Below are 19,087 nucleotides of genomic sequence, written 5' to 3'. Positions count from 1 at the left end.
CCGCATCCCTGCCAACAGCACGAAATACCACCACGTATTGAGCAGCCTCCCGCTTGCGACGGCCAGCGAGGTGCGGGACGTAGGTCCTCCGCTACCAGCGGGAACGTCCTACCAAAGCCTTAAAGAGAAGCTGATTCTTCGTCTGACGCCTTCAGAGCCGGAGCGTCTTCTACAGCTAATGCGGGACGACGAACTGGGTGACTGTAGGCCTAGCCAAAAAGAACTGACCGGCAGGAGGGCAAACGTCGGTAGCCCCAAGTGCAGGAGCTATATCTGCAAAATCTCCCAAAAAACGCGCGGATAGCCCTCATAACCTCAAGCAATACGGGCAATACCAATATGTCTCAGCTTACCAAAAACATCATGGCCGTCGCCACGACGACAGTCACGGCGATGCGGGCACACGCACCGCCCATGCCCGCCAACTCCCTGCAAGAGATGCGAGACGGGATTTCTCGCCTCGCTGACACCATCGCGTCGTTGCAGTCGAGCGATGACAACTTTGCATGACAGCGTACTTCTGCACAACCACAACAACGGAGACTGTGCTGGTAGCACCGGAAGCTTGGAAGTACTGTACGAACTGTGTGCCTCCATACGAGAAGTCGGGCAACTCCCCAGTCAGCACTGAGGGCAACCGGTGCAACTGCCCCGGCATAGAGTTGACCATAGGTTTTTCTCTTGACTGATCGTAAGAAAAGCGCCAGTTGCCTTGCGGATACAGAGGCAGACGTCAGTGTAGCGCCAGTGTTGCCAGCTGAGAGTAAGCGACCAGCGGCGTCACCGTTGCAAACTGTGAAAAACAGTGCAATACCTGCGTACGGCCAACGCTCTCTCTAAGTGAATTTGGGAGCAAGGAGATACTTCGGAGGATTTCTGTAATGGCCGATTTAAAATTCACAGTCTTGGAAGCGCAGGTTTTGTGTAACGTTTGACTGCTTATCGGCTTCTGCAACCGACGTTTACACGATATACATTCACAAGGAAAAGTACGCGGCAAGCCATCTAGGCATACTCGCGTCGGTCCTAAGCTCTTGGCGTAGACCGGCGTGGCCCAATTCGCCGGCATCCTCTGCGATTTCCCCGAGCTGACGCGACCACTACGGGCAGGCACTGCCATCAAACACGACACCTGTCTCCACGAGTGCTGCAAGCAGGACGGTAGGAGTTTGATCACACGTTCGTGCTAGGCATAATCCACTCCTCTGCCAGCACTTGGACGTCGACATCGCACATGCTACCCAAGTCAACAAAATGATATTAGCGACCCTGTGGGTATAGCCAAACTTCTTGCGAACAGAGTGCCCGAGCGCTGTACGGTACATCGTTGTCATGATGTCAAAGGAGCCTACATGATGCGACAATTTTCTTTGACATCGAGTTAGTTCTAGGCCCAACCACCGCATGACAAGGGTATCAGAAGACGTCCCGAAGACGGCAATAGCGACTCCCTTCGGACTAATTGAGTTGCTCCGCATGCCGTTATGTCTGATACATGCCAAACAGACATTCCAACGCTTTATGAACGGTGTTTTCCACGGCCTTGATTTCTGCCATAAGACCTACCCATCGCAAGCAGTTCACCGCACGCACGAGGCGCACTTATCTGTATTTCAGCGATTGGCTGAGCAGATATTAGCTAACATGGCCAAGTGCAAACTGGGTGACCAGAAGCTTCACTTCTTCGCCACGTCATTTTAATCTTCTGCATTCAACCCTACCCAGACGAGGCTAGAGCTGCTGAAACGCTTCCAGAACCCACAATAAACCGCCAGGTAAGCCAGGTTTTAGGCCTCGTAAACTACTGCCCACATTTCGTATTTCAGTTGCCGGCTAGCTACACCTTCTCCACTGCCTACTTTAGTTACAGAAGGTGCTACGAAGGAGCTACTCAGAACGGGTGACGCAGAATTGCCTTGCAAATGCTGCACATCTAGCCTACCCGCAAACGGGAATTCCACAGTGCGCATTGGTTAACGCATCAGACGCAGCGGTCGGTGCCATCCTTCAATAACTCAGCACAGAAGCATAGTGGCCTATCGCTTTCTTTTCTCGGACACCGACACCAACTGAACAGCGTTGCAGCACTTTTGGTCGAGAACTGCTGGCCGTCTACGCAGCACTCGCACTTTTGTTCGTATTTAGAAGGGACTGAATTGTTTGTCATGAGTGTTCAGAAGCCCCTCAAGTACACCTTATGGTCCCTCAATGCGATGGTTCGGCCGCTGCGTTTCGATGGAGGCGAAACGAAGAGGCGTCCGTGTGCTGTGCGATGTCAGCGCACGTTAAAGATCCCAGGTGGTCGAAATTACTCCGTAGCCCTCCACTACGGCTCCCCTTTCTCTCTTTCCACTTTCACTCCCACCTTCCTCCCTTCCCTTACGGCGCGGTTCAGGTTTCCACAGAGCAAGTGTGACAGATACTGCGCCTTTCCCTTCCTGTGAACCAACCAACCAACCAACACGGCTCGCGAACTGCTGAAGATGCCCTATATATCGGAATTCATCACTGACATGCACCGCATCAAGAGAGTCGACAACTTTGTTGCCGATGCTATGTCCCGCAGCCAAGTATCATCATCATCATCATCAGCCTGATTATACCCACTGCAGGGCGAAAGCCTCTCCCATATTTCTCCACTTAACCCGGTTCTGTGCTAGCTGCATCCACTTGACCCCTGCGAACTTATTCTCATCCGCCCACCTAACTTTCTGCCGCCCCCTGCTACGCTTTCCTTCCCTTGGAATCCAGTTTGTTACCCTCAGCGACCATCGGTTATCCTCTCTTCGCACTACATGTCCTGACCATGTCCATTTCTTCTTCTTAATTTCTACAAGAATGTCGGTAACTTGAGTTATTTCTCTGACCCATTCTGCACGCTTTCTATCTCTTAATGTTACCCCTACCATTTTTCGTTCCATAGCCCTCTGGGTTGTCCTCAACTTAAGTAGAACTCTCTTGGTTAGCCTCCACGTTTCAGCCCCATAGGTGAGCACAGGTAAGATGCAACTGTTGTATACTTTCCTCTTGAGCGATACCGGTAAGCTGCTAGTCATAATCTGCGAGTGCTTGCCAAATGCGCTCCATCCCAATCTTATTCTTCTTGTTATTTCCTTTTCGTGGTCCGTATCTGCTGTTACTACCTGTCCTAAGTAGACATATTTGCCTAGTATTTCGCTGTCTAATGTAAACTGCTGTTGCTTCCCGAGGCTGTTGAACATTACCTTAGTCTTCTGCATATTGATTTTCAAGCCTACCTTTCTACTTTTCCCGTCTAGGTAATCAATCATTATTTGCAGTTCATCCCCCGAGTTGCTTAGCAAGGCAATGTCATCAGCAAATTGCAGATTACTGAGGTATTCCCCATCTACCCTTATCCCCAACTGCTCCCATTCCAAGTCTCTGAATACTTCCTTTAAACAAGCTGTGAATAGTACTGGGGAGATTGTGTCTCCTTGCCTAACACCTTTCTTTATGGGAATTTTGTTACTTTCTTTATGCAGAAGTAGGGTTGCTGTGCAGCCACTATATATATCTTCCAGCACTTTACCGTACGGCTCGTCTACCCCCTGATTTCGCAATGCCTGCATCACCGCCGAGGTTTCAACTGAGTCAAATGCTTTTTCGTAATCAATGAATGCTATGTATAAGGGCTGGTTATATTCCGAGCAATTTTCTATCACCTGATTGATGGTATGGATATGATCGATAGTAGAGTACCGTTTCCGAAACCCTGCTTAATCCTTTGCTTGATTGCAGTATAAGGTTGTCCTGATTCTATTAGCGATTACCTTAGTAAATACCTTATACGTAACATACAGTAAGCTGATTGGTCTATAATTTTTAAGGTCCTTAGAGTCCCCTTTCTTGTGAATGAGGATAATGTTTGCATTCTTCCATGGTTCCGGTACCGTAGATGACGCCAGGCACTGCGTATACAAGGTGGCCAGTTTTTCTAGCCCGATATCCGTAGTTATATGATCCTCTCCAGCTGATTTTCCCCTTTTCATAGTTTCTAGTGCTTTCTTGATTAGCTTGATTGATTAGCTTTGATATCTCGGCCAATTCGATATGGTCTGTTGGATTGGAAGCTTTCATACTCTGGCGTTTCTTAATCAAATCTTTCGTCTCCTTAGACAGCTTACCGGTATCCTCTCTAGCGATCCTACCGCCTACTTCTACCGAGCATTCAGTAATGATATCTCTGAAATTATTGTTCCTTGCCTCTAAGGTAATGTTGCCATCCTCAGTTAGAGTTGAATACCTATTCTGTAGCGAGATCCTGAACTCTTCTGCCCTCCCCCTCACCGCTAATTCGTTGATGGGTTTCTTTCTTACTAATCTGTTGCGTTCCTTCTTCAGCCAAGTATATATTATTATTTTCCTGTGGAAATAGATCTCAAAAATGACAGCAGCTCAATGCGATAATGGCGAATTGAGTCGCTTGCAGGAAGCATCGATGTCACTCAACTGCAGTGTTTCCCTATTCCTGGAGCAGGAGATATTTGTTGTGACATATTTAGAGGATACCCTCGACCATTCGTACCAGATTACCATCATAATGGAGTGTACAAATTGCTGAACGTGCTTTCACATAGTGGGTGGAACAGCGCGAAGAGGAACAGTGCGCTGTTCCACCCACTATGCAATTGTACCAACTCGCCCCTATTCACATCTGTGAACGTCACCCATTAGGCTCTGTTTTCGAGTAGGGGCATTTTGATTAGGGCCAGCTCATTCCATGCAACAAACAAGATTTCGTTGCATGCTATGACCCGGCGGAAAACGTAAAACAGTGCTTCCAATCAAGCGATAGCACCGATATTATTATACTCGTATTCTCGCTGCAGAAGCCGCACGAGCTGGCTGGTCTGTTAATATTTGTTACATATTTAATACAAATAGGGAAACTGGTTGTGCCATCCAGCAGTGGCTCTGTGGTTAGTGCTCTTGACTTCAGTGCCTGAAAACATAGGTTTGATCACAGAAGCAACGGCCGCGCTTCGATGAAGGCGAAGCTGAAGCGCCTAGGTAGTGTTGGCGTCAGAGAAGAGCAAAACATCCTCGGCAGTCCATAAATTTTAGGGTCACTCCACTAAGACGTACCTAATAGCCGATGCCACTTTTGGAGATCAAACTCCCATACCATATGAAACTTAGGTTGTTATGCCTCAAGAAACATTTCTTTGTTGCTGTTTCTTTCACATATACGATAATTTACGAGCAGGATGTAAAAAGATGCGTTAGGCTCTACACTCACGCGCAGCAGTTTGATTGGCGCAGTAGAGTTTACAGGGATAAAAAGAAACTATCCGAGTGCGGCGCAACAAACTTTCCATGCTGGTAGCTTGTCGACTGCAAGGACCACACAGCGATAATTTGCTGAAGTTTTTGGCATCACATCCCCTAATCGAAAACAGAGCCTTATGGGTGACGTTTCAAATGGCGGGTACGTGGCTGAAATTAGGACATTTCCGACGCACGTCCAAACAAAAATCTTTTGGTAGCTTGCAATAAACAGGTAATTGCCTGGGTACGTAACTCTTTTGACAATTACTGAAGAATTACGATGCATACGGCTCATGACATCAGCGGAAAAAAGGCTACATCTTTTTGTACATCACAGGGTTCCCCTCAAACAGGGTGTGCGTGAGATAATGCCATTTTACTATACCAGTACCCGTAATGGTTTTGCTTCCGAAGGAATCTACATTGCGATTGCAAAGAAAAGGATATTCTCTACCTGGAAAACAAAGCATTGCGTAAATATGAAAAAAGCAATTGGAATTTTTGTGATGTAGAATATAGACATAAATGATACCCTGGGATGGTAGTATTTTCCCATTACATCTTACAGGCCTTCCCTGGTAGATGGATTGTTCGAACCGCTGGGACATGAGGCCTATCTGCATTCACAAACATTGAAATGAATGGCATAGTTGTGAATCGACATGTTCAGATCGAACACATTTTCAGTTTTTCGTGCTTTAAGAATTGCCTAATACTGTATTTTTGTAAATCTGCTTTAATTATTTTAATCAATTTTTACGATATTATCATTGTAATGCCCACCTGCTATAGTCTCAATTAGAGACTAGCAGTATTGCAAATAAATATTTAACTAAATAAATAAATCCCTTTTTATGCACAATGCATTTAGGCCACACAGCAATGTTACAACAACTTTGTTACGTGGGGGTTTACAAACTTCTCCCTCATGACAACTTAGGCTGCACACATTACAATCATCTTCTAATGGGCAGTGAATGATTGGTTGTGTCCGTTATTTACTTGGTCATAAGGTAGTTTTGGTGTTCAGGTACATGAAACATCTAATTAACATGAGATCAGCAGTAGGATACGTGTCAAGTTGGTAGCCCAATAAATTTGCTTGAAGCCGCTGAAATCGTACTGCTTGAAATGATACCAAGCTTGCTCCTTTGTCGCAGTGGCCTGACAATTATGATACAAGAGCTCAATGGCCTGAAAAACAGTGGACAAGCAGACAGTGCCGAAGTCAAGTGAAAGTATAATTAGCAATGATAAACTACACCAAGGTAGACTTTCGCACACTTTACTAGATTCAGCGAAGTAAACCATGTTCATTGCTTTCGATGTCAATAGAGAATATGTGCCCGAAATATAAACAGCCCAGCTTTACCTTGAGTTGCTGCAAATATTGCGCATTTTATTTTCAAATGCCAGGAATTGAGCTTTGATGCCAGTCCCTAGACTATTATAAATTATACGGTTAAATGTCCTCTCAAATATTACAGAATGGATAATTATATAAAACTTTATTTACTGCAGTAGTGTTTATTGTATGTTTATATTCTATACGAAATAGCTCAATTGCTTCCTTCAAACTTTATTATCACTTTGATATCAAACATACTCGTATTTTTTCTTTGATGATGAATATGCTGACAAAGAACAAATTATACTATGTGTTATTTCCTATGTAAAAGACAGGAAATATAAAGGCGAACTGTATTTCAGGCAAAAATTACCACGGTACATCTAGATGAAGCTGCTGGCATCCACTCGGTTCGACGCTTGTATTCTGGGAGCACACCTGCTTTTAGTTGGCCGCTATTTATTCACTAAACCAGGACTTATTTATAACCAGACTCCATTCTAAACACGAACTAGGCTGAATTACCTGTAAAAGGCGACCGCCAATATAAGGTACTAATATTGCACAGAAAGCTAACTGTCCTATGCCATAAAATTGTGCGGCAAAACGAAGCTTCACATCACCAATATACTGGAAGTAATTTCACATAAACACTGCACCCTATCAAAAAATGCAGTACCACTGGGACACTGGACAGTGTTTTCCAGTGTAAAGTAGTATATTTTTTACACTGGCAATACTGCGCCATACTGACGTCGCACTTGGATCCGCTGGGCCACACTTGAATGGAACTGACACTCACATTTTAGCACTGGGTGGCACTGGCACCTACTTCACATTCACTGCAAGCTCACTGGTCCCAGTGTTTCATAGCGCGAAGCTACACTTCTCACCCTTGGTCGCTGTGTATCACACTGCGCCTAATGAACGTTCACTGCAAACTCACTGGTCCCCGCGCTCTGCTGCACCAAGTTGTGCCAATGTCACACTGCACACAGTTTGCACACTGGGACAGTGCCCGTCACATTCCCCAAGAAAATTGGGGGCGCTTACTAACGCTCAATTGTTGGGGAATTCATACCGTGCATCTTATTGTACGTGTTGGCTTTTAAAATTGGGCTAAATAGGCCCCTGGCGCAATTCCATGCAGCCAATCATCAGTGAATTAAAACGCCAGCCGTCCCATCACCTAGTGCTAGCCAGTGTCCCAGTATCCAGCGCCAGCCAGTGTCCAGTGTCCCAATACAGTGCCAGCCAGTGTCGTGTCCCAGTTACCAGTGCCGCACTGGTCCGATAATCAGATGTGGCACTGGCCCAGTGTGTCCCAGTGGCACTGCAATTTTCTATAGCCCTATTGGAAAATGCAGTGCCACTGGGACACTGGACAGTGGTTTTCAGTTTAAATCAGTATATTTTTTGCACTGGCAGTACTGCCCCACATTGTTGTCGCACTTGGATCCGCTGGACCACACTTTGATGGAACTGATGCTCGCAGTTTAGCACTGGGTATTACTGGCACCTACTGGACATTCACTGCAAGCTCACCGGTCCCAATGTTTCACAGCGCAAAGCTACCCTTCTCACGCTTGATCGCAGTGTGTCATGCTGTGCCTAAGGGACGTTCACTGCAAACTCACTGGTCCCAGCGTTGGGCAGCGCCAAGCTGTGCCAATGTCACACTGCACATAGTTTGCACACTGGGACAGTGCCCGTCATACTCCCTGAGAAAATCGGGGGCGCTTACTAACGCTTAATTGCTTGAGAATTCATGCCGTACATCTTATTATAGGTATCGGTTTTTAAAATGGGTCTAAATACGCGTCTGGCGCAATTCCATGCAGCCAATAGTCAGTGAAGTGAAACACCGGACGTCCCAGTACCTTGTGCGAGCCAGTGTCTCAGTATCCAGTGCCAGCCAGTGTCCCAGTGCCAGCCAGTGTCCAATGCCCCAGTACAGTGCTAGCCAGTGTCTAGTGTCCCAGAAACCAGGGCCGTACTGGTCCGATAATCAGATTTGGCTGTGGCCCAGTGTGTCCCAGTGGCACTGCATTTTCCAATAGGGTGCAGTTCTAATAGGGTATGTCATCTACGAATTTACCGCTCTCTTGGGCACACATCCATGGACTATGGTTGCAGTGTATATGGATCAGCCAGACCATCGTACATAAAAAGCTAGACCGAGCACAGAAGTAATGTTTGCATATGTTTGCAGGGATGCGTAAAGAAATATCACATGTAGGCAGTCTATATGTAGAAACTATTGAACTCCCTCTTGCCACATTAATTACACTTCCATGCTCACGTGTCATGAAGTTTCGTTCTCTCTCAAAATATATCTTACTAAATAGCTAAAATGCTCATTTAAACGGTGCTCATAAACAAATATCAAAGGCTTGCTCTTCAGTTCGAACAAAAATGTCAAAAATTATAAATTATGGGAACTTACCTGGTGTTTGCCGGAAACCCGACCACACCCTTTTTGCTGCCTTCCATATGTGGGTCATGTCACATTACTACAATTTCAGCAAAACCAAACATCAAAAGCACTAGAAATTTACCGTTTAACGAAAGATACGCTGAATAAACAGTATTTTATATCAATTGTTGAAAACCAGAACCCTACGTAGCCAAATCAGTGGCAGAAAAAATAGAAAATAGTGCGGCTACCTAGTCCAAATTCATTTTAACTGCCGAGTCGAAACAGAAATTAAAAAATGAGAGCATGACTAGGTATCACACGCTGATTGTCTACGCATACCTTAATTCATCAAAGCAATATAGTAGTCAAATCATTTATTGCCGACATTATACACGACGTAGGTACACCAAAAACATATACACAAATAGTGAAAATCTGCTGAGTTCTGACCCATGTTGCAATAAATGGCAAAGAAAAAGATTCATACACAGCACAAGACTTGAGCCAAAAGGTTAAAAGTGTAAATACTGGATTCAAAGGCACATCAACACTACCACATTATAAGCTGATATATAATTAACTGGCAGTTTAAATGAAACACTAAAGAAGTCACTCGCCTACACCTAGTATAGCCTCTAGTAACATAATGGAGTCATGCTCGCCGCTAAACAATATTTAGAAGTACTTTTATGTCGCCTTCACATTGTACGTACATATTTACCAAAGTTTTATTGTTTCAAAAGAAGGCACAGCACAATGTGGGCTGTGTCATAGAGTACTCGCTAAGAGAAAAGACTTTCCACTGTTTTACTTAAAGTGCGCACCATTTGACTCTTGTTTAGTCTCAGGAGAACATCCAGTCGCGGAAATATCTTGTGCGCTTATATCTGTAAAGAATCCAAGATTCTAACAAACCATGCAATTTCAGACAATACACATATTTTAACATTAGTTTATGAAGCCAACAATGTATTGTCGTGACGCTGGGGCTAAGTCGACCCGGCCTTCACTTGGTAGCGTGCAGAGACTCCGGGTTGATGAAGGATTGAATCTTCGAAGTTGGTAAAATATATACAAGCAGGTTTAATGGCACTTTGAGAAAAACTTATTTACATGAAAAAAGAAGGTATATCAGCAAAATGGCAAGCGTTAAGAGTTCATAGCGAGAAGCGTCTGGATGAGCCCTTTACCCAGGGCTCAGAGCGTCATTTCGTGCTCTGCAATGTTCTTAAAACCCCCTATGTCCAGCCCCTCTCTGAAGATGCTGACCAACCAGTTCCAGGGCACGCCCCTCAGGTATCGGCATCCAATCGAACACATCACTGCACTGATGGTCTGATGCACTGACTGGTCCGGCATTGTTTCGTTGGGCGTGGTCACTTGTTGGCGGGTAGAGCTTTGGAACGGCGAGGAGGTACATTTCTATTCTTAAGCAAAGATCTGATATGCTGGTTCCGGCAAGTAGATTTCCTTCTCAGAAACCCAAGTGCACGTGCGCGCCACATACTGCTCCCAGCATTGCCCCTTTCCGACAATTGCAAATCTTTCCCGCATTCCCGGGAATTCCTCTAATGGCCGTATTCGTCATGCTCCTTTCTTGTCCTGTAGGTCAACGGACGTGTCACTCTGTCGTCTCCTTTGGACAATAGGCATTCCTCACTAAGGCTCCTCTATTTTTTAAAGGTAGCGACAGGTCTTAATCCAGCCGCCCCTCCCGCCGATAGGCCGGTTGGCTGCACGTGACCTCTTCGCCGCCAAGCTCCGCCCAAAGGGTCCAGCGGAGCTCGCTGCGCCGCTGAAATGCATGGCGGTCTGAGCTTGGCAGCCTGATATTGGCCGATTAGTTAAGCAAAAAGTATTTCACATGCCTCTATTGCATCTTTAGGAGTGTATATGCAGTACTTAATGTTTAAGTGGACGCAAGAATTAAATCTCTGAACTCAAATCTTGAAGAGTGCGCGTGACATGCGGCTGCGTCGGGCTGCTGTGCTTTCGGCTGCCGGGACAGTGCGGCAGACGCAAAAAACATTCTTCGCGGTGGCGATAATAGCAACCGAAGGAAGCTATGGCCTCATGTAATCGGGCGTAAAATTTTCATGGCCACGGAAAGCACCCGACTATGCGAAGGGATTTCTGTCTGCTTAAAAAGCCGTTCGCTTACCCGGGATGGCCTTTGTTTGGGCATATGCTATTTCATGAGCAACATATCAAGAACACTATGACTATGTAGTCATTACTTGTACTGTGGATGTATAGTGCAAAGTCACTGCCGTTTCAAGCCCCATTGCTTTCCCAAACATATCAGGACTGCAATATTACGCTTGGAATCAATGCTGCCAAAATGCTCAGAATGAAAAGCCAATGCTTGATTATGCTTATTACGAACATTTTGTCCGTACAATTGATCAGTTAATTGATATAAATGAAAAATGAAACATTGGAAAAAGAGGAGGCTGCGAATGTTGTCAAAGTGATTGAAATGGAAAGTCAAAATTTGCCTATGCTATAATTACCGGTGCATAAAATTAAAAAATAAAACAAAATTTTGTACCATAAAAAGTGGAAAAACAACCGTGTGTGTGAAACGCTATTGAGCCATTGTTTTAACGGAGGAGTCTCGCGGCGTTGCATCAAACGCAAACAAGTTCCGCTGAACGCGCACAGGGACTCGTCAAGTTTCAGGACGGCGGCATCCAAGCTTACTGGTGACATTATTGTCCGACAGGCTATAAGGAAAAGAATATAAAGCAAATAAAGAATAGAAAGTCAGAAAACATTATCCGCCATCACATCATACCCGAATTTTTTTGTATTTGTTGGAAGATATACATGCCTTGGTAATGCACAGCTGCGAAGAAACTGACTTTTTCTCCAAAATAAAGCTATTGGAATGCTGTGAACGAAATAAACTCGAGCAAAAAAAAAGTGTGTACAACGGAGTAGACCCGAACAGTTACAAACGCACTGACGCCCTGATTTCATCAGAGCTCTGTGCGCAACGACGTTCCCAAAAGTTGCAAACTCGCTGTTTACTTATTTTTTGGTAAGGAAACGAGCACAATACGTTTAGTGAAATACCATTTCTACTTCAAGTTCGCTACTAATTTCAAAGCATAATTGTTGAACAGTTTCCAAGCCGCTTTACTAAGTCGAAAATGGTTCAGAAGAATGAGCTGGCTTGTTAATGCACGCGTTTTTTTTTTTTGACGTTTATGCTGCATACGCATGTTTAAGTTATTATTCCTGTCTTTTGAAGTTGCCTGAGCAGCAGATCACACAAATCTGTTGAATTCACCGGTTTATATGTGTGCACCGAGCGCGGCTTCATGAGTACGCGGTATACGCTCGAAAGAGTGCCACGCGTCCTCTGCTAGCGCAGCCCCTGGACCCCTCGAGAGGGCGCTCGGGTAGTTGTCGCTACCTTTAAAAAAATAGAGGAGCCTTATTCCTCACTGGACAATAGCGCTTCTCGACGGGAAGGGTGAACAATTGAATAAAAGCCCATCCGGCTATTACCCACAGGGCGACATTTCTTTCTATTTTTCTTGACGTTCCCATGACAGGGCCAATTTGGCATTTGCAGGGTCTCGACAAAGCAAAACAGGCTCACACAAAAGGATTCATGGAAACAGGCTCACTTAGCGCCCTTGCACCAACCGCACATATCCACAGCACATATCCATGCCCACAGGCGAACAATAGAGCGCGCAAGTGCGGGCGATGCACGGTCATAACAGCCTCCTCCCCTGCCAAAAGAGTCACGCAGGGCAGCAGTCGCATCTGCTGCATGAAGAGACGACTTAATGGCCTGCACATGAACGCTTGAAGCTCGCTGTTGCTTGTCGCGTTGCCTTGATTGTCGTGGGCCAAATTGCTTGAGCTTTCTCTGAAACTCAGCCACATGTCTAAGCAAGCACTCGGCTGCCGTTGAAGAGACCAGGGCCCGCTTGCACGATAAAGTCCGCGCTAAGTCGAGACTTAAACAGTGTCTTTAGAAAGACCAGACTTTTTCAAGACCGGAGTTATTCAGGGCTGTCTTAACATACCCATAGAGACAGTGGATACCTAGTTTGAGGACAGCGGGTACCTATACATGGGAAATCTTGGCCCCTGCTTAGGGAACGCGCCGTGGCACCTGACGGTGCTTTCAGTATGTCACGGCGTGGTGAGGGTGAAAAACTTTATTGAAAAAAAAAAAGAAAGAGTGCAGGTCAAGGGTCCTTTGCATGAGTGGAATGCCTAGTATGGGAGGCCACTGGACAAAGCTATCACCATTGCCCGTTGGCCACGGCCAGTTGGGACTCTAGCGATGAGCAGCTAAGCAAGGCCGCCTCCAAAGTCGAATTTTCCTGCATGTCTAATCTCTTAGGGGGCATGATGCGAGCGCACGTTAAAGCGTGCTGCAGTCGTTGCTGTCTAAAACAGAGCTCAACTTCGCATGCATATGACGCGACGTTCACGTCTTAAGCAGCAGAAACCGTAGCCGTCGTGCGTGCTTCATTGGCAATCTGAATGTTCATTCTAGCAATGACAATTAAAATGTTAAGCCGCTAGTTTTTCTCAAGCATTTGCCTCATTTTGATTAATTACCACGTCTTTGCTTGGGTATTTTTTTTTCCTCTCATAAAATGCCTACAGGAACGCGCCACGCCCTTCCACAACACGTTTTCGGGATGACTTCAAAAAGCCTCCTAGGCAGCGGTTATATGCATTTGGGTAAGCAGTGTAAGTACGTGCGCGTACTGGTGCTGGTGTGTGTGTGTGTGGGGGGGGGGGGGCGGGACAGACAGGCTGCGGATATCAGACTTGTACACGTAGCAGCGCTTTTAGGGAGCTTTAATTAACTGCAGTCCTCAAAAGCAAGTATTGTGCTGACGTCAGTGCCGGTTGAATCGCTACTGAGGCATATTATAGGAATCGACCAGTTACATTTAGACGCTGTCCTAACAGCTATCAAAAGCTGAGAGTTGTCTCCCACAATTTTAGAGCACTCTACGCCCTGCAGCTACAATTGAGGTTATGTGCGCCGCAAATGTGACCTAAAATCAGGTTGTGACAAAAGATGCCGTATTGGAAGGCTCACAAAATTTCGACCTCTCTAAGGGTCGCTCATTCACGGATCGTGCGTTTTATCTCGACGCAAGATTCACCAATCATGCATTTTATCTTGACGCGAAACTGTCGAGTCGCTCATTCACCAATATCAATCCAATATTCAATATCATTCCGTTTTTAGAAAACGCCTCACTAGCTGCCACGCTCACACATTCCAATTTTTGGAGCCGTCACCACATCCTTTCTTCGACACGGTTTCCTTACCCACTGCTGGCACAGGCTCGTCGCTCGGAACGTTGCCTGTAAACCTATTTACCAGCGGTATACAAAACGGACCGCAATAGCACTAAAAGAATAACTTGCGCTTAGCAGCGGCACAGGTTGGAACACATGCCTGCAACACCCCTAAATAGAAAACGGGGTCGTATTGACGAACTTCAAGATATGCGGTTTTCGTTTTAGAGGGGCTTCGCGAAAAAATATATACGATTAAAATATGCTTGTTAATCTATCCGTCTTCCGAAAAGTTGATTTGAATTTGTGACTAGTGTAAAAATACCAAATATACCGTTAATTTCTCAATCACCTTACTTTGAAAGCTTCCACGCTTCACCGTGATCGCGTGGACCATGCAGTGAAGTATTCTCAAAACGCGACGAGGCCGTTTCGTAAAGAGGGCCATTGCGACGGTGTGCCCAATAAAGCGCTTTACGAAAACCGATAATAACGTCGTTCTCAATACGCTTTCATTTAAAAAGCAGACAAAATCGCGCAAGTGCACGTCAGGTACAAATGGTTTCTGTCAATTTATTCAGGCCCCTTAAATAAATAATGCTTTCTTATAAAGCGCAGATTTTTCTGGATCCTTAAAGGCTGATATAGGTATATGGAAGTTTACTGCATTCTGCCACGATATGACAGCTCCCACTAGTTTTATGCAGGGCCTTATTGAAAAAAAAAATTGTATGTCCAAAGGTGTGTAACATTTGTAATGTACTTTTAGTTTCGGTGTATGCCTATGCACAATATCAGTCATGTGCAAATGTTAGGCAAAAATGACAAAATTTTATTTTTATTAATTTTTATTATTTTTGCACCAGTTTGTAGAATATTTATTCTAATGCATTCTTCCCCACAAATGTACTCGATTTGTATATCAAAATGTCAGTACTCCACACCCCAATTTCTGAAACACAAATGAACACAAATATGTTACAGTATTGTTGACAAATACAGCTGTTCATATGACTACAGCAGTTGCCACCATGACAGTAATGTGGTATACTTGTGCAACCACAGCATTTGCTCTCACCGTTTTTTCCTGCAGATAAACAAAAACGACCAGGTACTTTTCTTCCAGTCATATAATTTTGGCCTGTTCTGGGTGTTGGATGTGCACAGGTTACGAGTGGTATTGCAACCATATACAGATATGCAAGATCAGTAGCCCTTGAGGTGATTTAATGCAAGCATGTGACCAGCACCAGCATGACATTGAGCAAAATCATTTGCACATACTGTTCTCGCAGCATACAATTGAGGAAATGGTGGCCCACATTGGCAAGAAATATTATCATACAAGCAAAACAACATATAATTGAGAAAAGTACAAAATGGCAGTTGTAGATGCCCTACACACACCAGACATGCTGATATTTGTTCTGCAAGTCAAGCTACATAGTGAGCAGCAGAGAATAAATAACAAACAACAGTTTGTAATGGTTACAAGTATTGGTCTCAAAGGGTGGAATTAATACTTTTGAAGCACTTGCAAGAGTATAATGCAGAAAAGCTTAGTTGACATAAAAACTTCACACAACAAAACATGCACATGATTTGAATCACGGTGGGTGAGGAGTGCTACAAAAGGCTATAAACATTCTAATACAAGGTTAACCAAAATGTTGTTGAATATTGTACCTGCAAATAATAAGACAGTTTTCTGTGGCCCTATATATACTTTTCAGTTGTCGCAACTGTAATTGCAATGTAAGCACTGCCAATAATACAGGTATGATCACTGAAAGTTGATGGCAAAATTACTCGTTACACTTTGAGCAGGTAGTTCGCATTTTATTTTTATGCCACATGGCTCGTCCGAGCATTGCTGCCATGGATGCCATACGAGACATTTTATACAAAATCTGGGGCTGTGAACACCTACCACAATATGGTAGCCCGCGCTTCTACTTTTGCATACATTCACCAAGTCTCCCAGAGTTTACCATTGCACTCTGATGCCATGCAAGTATTTGACAAAATGGCAATCTTTGAGTGATGGAAAAATATATTGCATGTTTAACAATTTACTGCACAGACTGTAACAAAATATATATTGTAGGTATTAAAATAACAAATTCACAGCTTAAAAACATATCTGTAATCTGTTAAGTACCATACTTTACCACACTGAACCTACTCTTGGTGTAACCGATGTTAAGGTTACGCTTGGTTTCATTTATTGGGCTTAACATCCCACAGTGACTCAAGCTATGAGAGATGCAGTAGTGGAGAGGTAGGAAAATTTCGACCACCTCGGACCTTTTAACAATCACTGACATTGCACAGCAGACGGGCGCCTATGTTTTTGTCTCCATCGAAATGTGGCCACCACGGCCAGGATTCAATCCTTCATCTTCGGGTGCAGTAGTTGAGCACCCTAACCACTGTAACTCCACTGCAGGTAGACATTAAGCTTAGTGCTCAAATATAATCTCCTGTTTACATGTCTCGAATTGGACGTTACAACCAAAATGAAGTAAAAAGAAGATGTTTATGCTCCATCTGTTATGATCTATATGTACTGCAATGTTAAACAGCTCAACAGCAAATACTTCAATGCACACTCTTGCGTAGGCTTCAGGATGTCAATACAAGACTGACGTAGCACATAGTGAAATAAGCACATTTGCATAGTTATCCGGTCATGAGAAGTCACCCAGTGAAAACATTAAACTCAGTGACTAGCACAGGCATAATTCATTTCACATAACTGTACTTAAAGCAGGAGAAATCTTGCTGCACCATGCCTTTGCGTAGCATAAATCTATAACCCCAGTGAGGATAAGCATGTACAGACACTTCATCTTGCACTTCCATTTGCTTGCCTATGCTGCACGCATACTCCTGGGACACGTTGTGGAGTTAGCACCTTGTCATGATGCTGGTCCACACATGGTCCAGTGGCATGTGCTGCTGATCATGGAGGGAATGGAAGCAGCGTTTCAGCTGCCCTATTGTCCTACAAAGAAAAAAAACCATCATGAGTGGGCTATGCAATGCCACTATAAAGTTGGTGAAGCGCGTAACGCAAGTTGCTGCAGTAAAGTGAATGCATATGCAGAATAATAAAAATTTTCTCTCCATCATGATGCATTTCAAATAACGCCACATCTGCTCTGAGTAACCTGTGGTTTATGGAACTGGCAGCTTCGTAATATGCTGTACATGGAATGCATGTTTTGAGCATTTGTTCTTCCAGGCTATCACACAACCTGTAAACGTGTCCGGTGAAATTTAATGCAGTAAATACCCTTGCATCATTAATGAATGGAAATATTTCAATACCTTCATTTACGGAAATATATATCATGCTCAAATGACAAAATAATGCTATGATTTTTGAACAAATCTAATTGCTAAGTAAATATTGATATGTGTCATTCAACAAATATAACTTGACTGACACCCAACCATAATTTGTTTGTTTGCTGAAAAGCTCCCCCCCCCCCCCCACACAGGCTTGGCCAAAGTTATTTGACTGCAGTGTTATTTAACTAGTAAACAAATGCGACATCAAAGTTAATTTCAGCATACATTGTTCGCTCAACAACACTTGCAACTGTACCAAGCTGTTCGAACAACACGGACATCCACAACCGGTCAGTGTCCGGGATACCATGCAATCCAATATTTAGAATGTGCTGCGCACCTACCTTTCAATCACTGCTCTGGTGGTGCCGTGAGCTGCACTGTATCGCTTTTTGCCGCATATGTCCGCATCCTGGAGCCAAAGTCTGCATGGATAGCCACTGCAGCAGGATGCCGGTGTAAGTGCCCGGTTTGAAGAGCTGAGCGAGTGCGCTGTGTGTGAGCACTCGTGCGTCATATGTGCCACCGGGCCACTTTGCGACCACATCGAGGATCTGGCACTTGCTGTCCACCGCAAGCTGCACGAAGATGGAGTGGTAGAAATGCCTATTTATATGTACGCTCCCTCGTACAGCTCATGGGCCTGGATCTTGACATATGAGTGGCGTCGATGGCGCCCACGATGCCAGGGAAACTTCCAGCAGCACAGAAGTCGCTCATGCAGCCCGGCAGCTAATCCTGGGATGGCCAGCTGTAAAGCAGGAAACCTGTATCACTTCTGGTGCGCATATTCATCAGTTACAGTTGCAGGTAATCATGTGGCGGCACAAAACCGAGATTGATTCCACGCTGATGCTATTGCGTAGCAAGACTTGTCCCTTACTCCATCGGTGACGTGCCGATGAGGCTCTGAAGAGGATGCAGTGCAGAGCACATGCCCTAAGTGTCCAAGGCCAGCTGCCGAGATGCATCTTCGCCACATTTTATGGACATGCCCAGGAATGCAGCCGTCAAGAATAAGACAACTACAAGAAGTTGGATCGGCTGTCGGCTACACAGGAGGAACATTTACACTTGTGGCTAATGGACAAATTAAGAGCCGGAGCTTGCTCCGATTCCTTGAATAAAATAGACTGCATGATTCCCTTCAGGTTAAAAGACAGCCTCATTCTATGCCACATGGCAAGCCTTAAAAAAAAAGAAAAAGAAAAAAAAATTGTTGTAGACCCTGTATGATGCAAACCCCGTCAAGGTGCGCAATCGGTACCGTTGTGCTCGATCAAGGCAATAAACGCTTATGACCGTAATAGGTGAAAAAAATAAACGTTCCTGAAAATATTGCTCCGCTGTTGCTAACGTCCGCTATGGGCCCTGTATATCACAAC

The 19,087-nt window shown here is 44.7% G+C and overlaps 1 long non-coding RNA gene across 1 annotated transcript; it reads right to left on the bottom strand.

Annotated features, from left to right (window-relative positions):
- Positions 1 to 15,113: 15,113 nt before the first annotated feature.
- Positions 15,114 to 18,442, bottom strand: LOC146181532 (uncharacterized). The gene is made up of 2 exons (XR_014700221.1): positions 18,047 to 18,442; positions 15,114 to 17,352 (listed from the first exon to the last, which is right to left on the bottom strand). It is a non-coding gene; the product is annotated as an uncharacterized LOC146181532 (long non-coding RNA).
- Positions 18,443 to 19,087: the final 645 nt, after the last annotated feature.

The sequence above is a fragment of the Amblyomma maculatum genome, chromosome 8 (genome assembly GCF_055883805.1).
Source record: "Amblyomma maculatum isolate TAMU_Amacu chromosome 8, ASM5588380v1, whole genome shotgun sequence".
Classification (NCBI taxonomy): domain Eukaryota; kingdom Metazoa; phylum Arthropoda; class Arachnida; order Ixodida; family Ixodidae; genus Amblyomma; species Amblyomma maculatum.
Note: the sequence above shows the minus strand (reverse complement) of the source record. Positions and strands in the feature narration are given on the sequence as shown.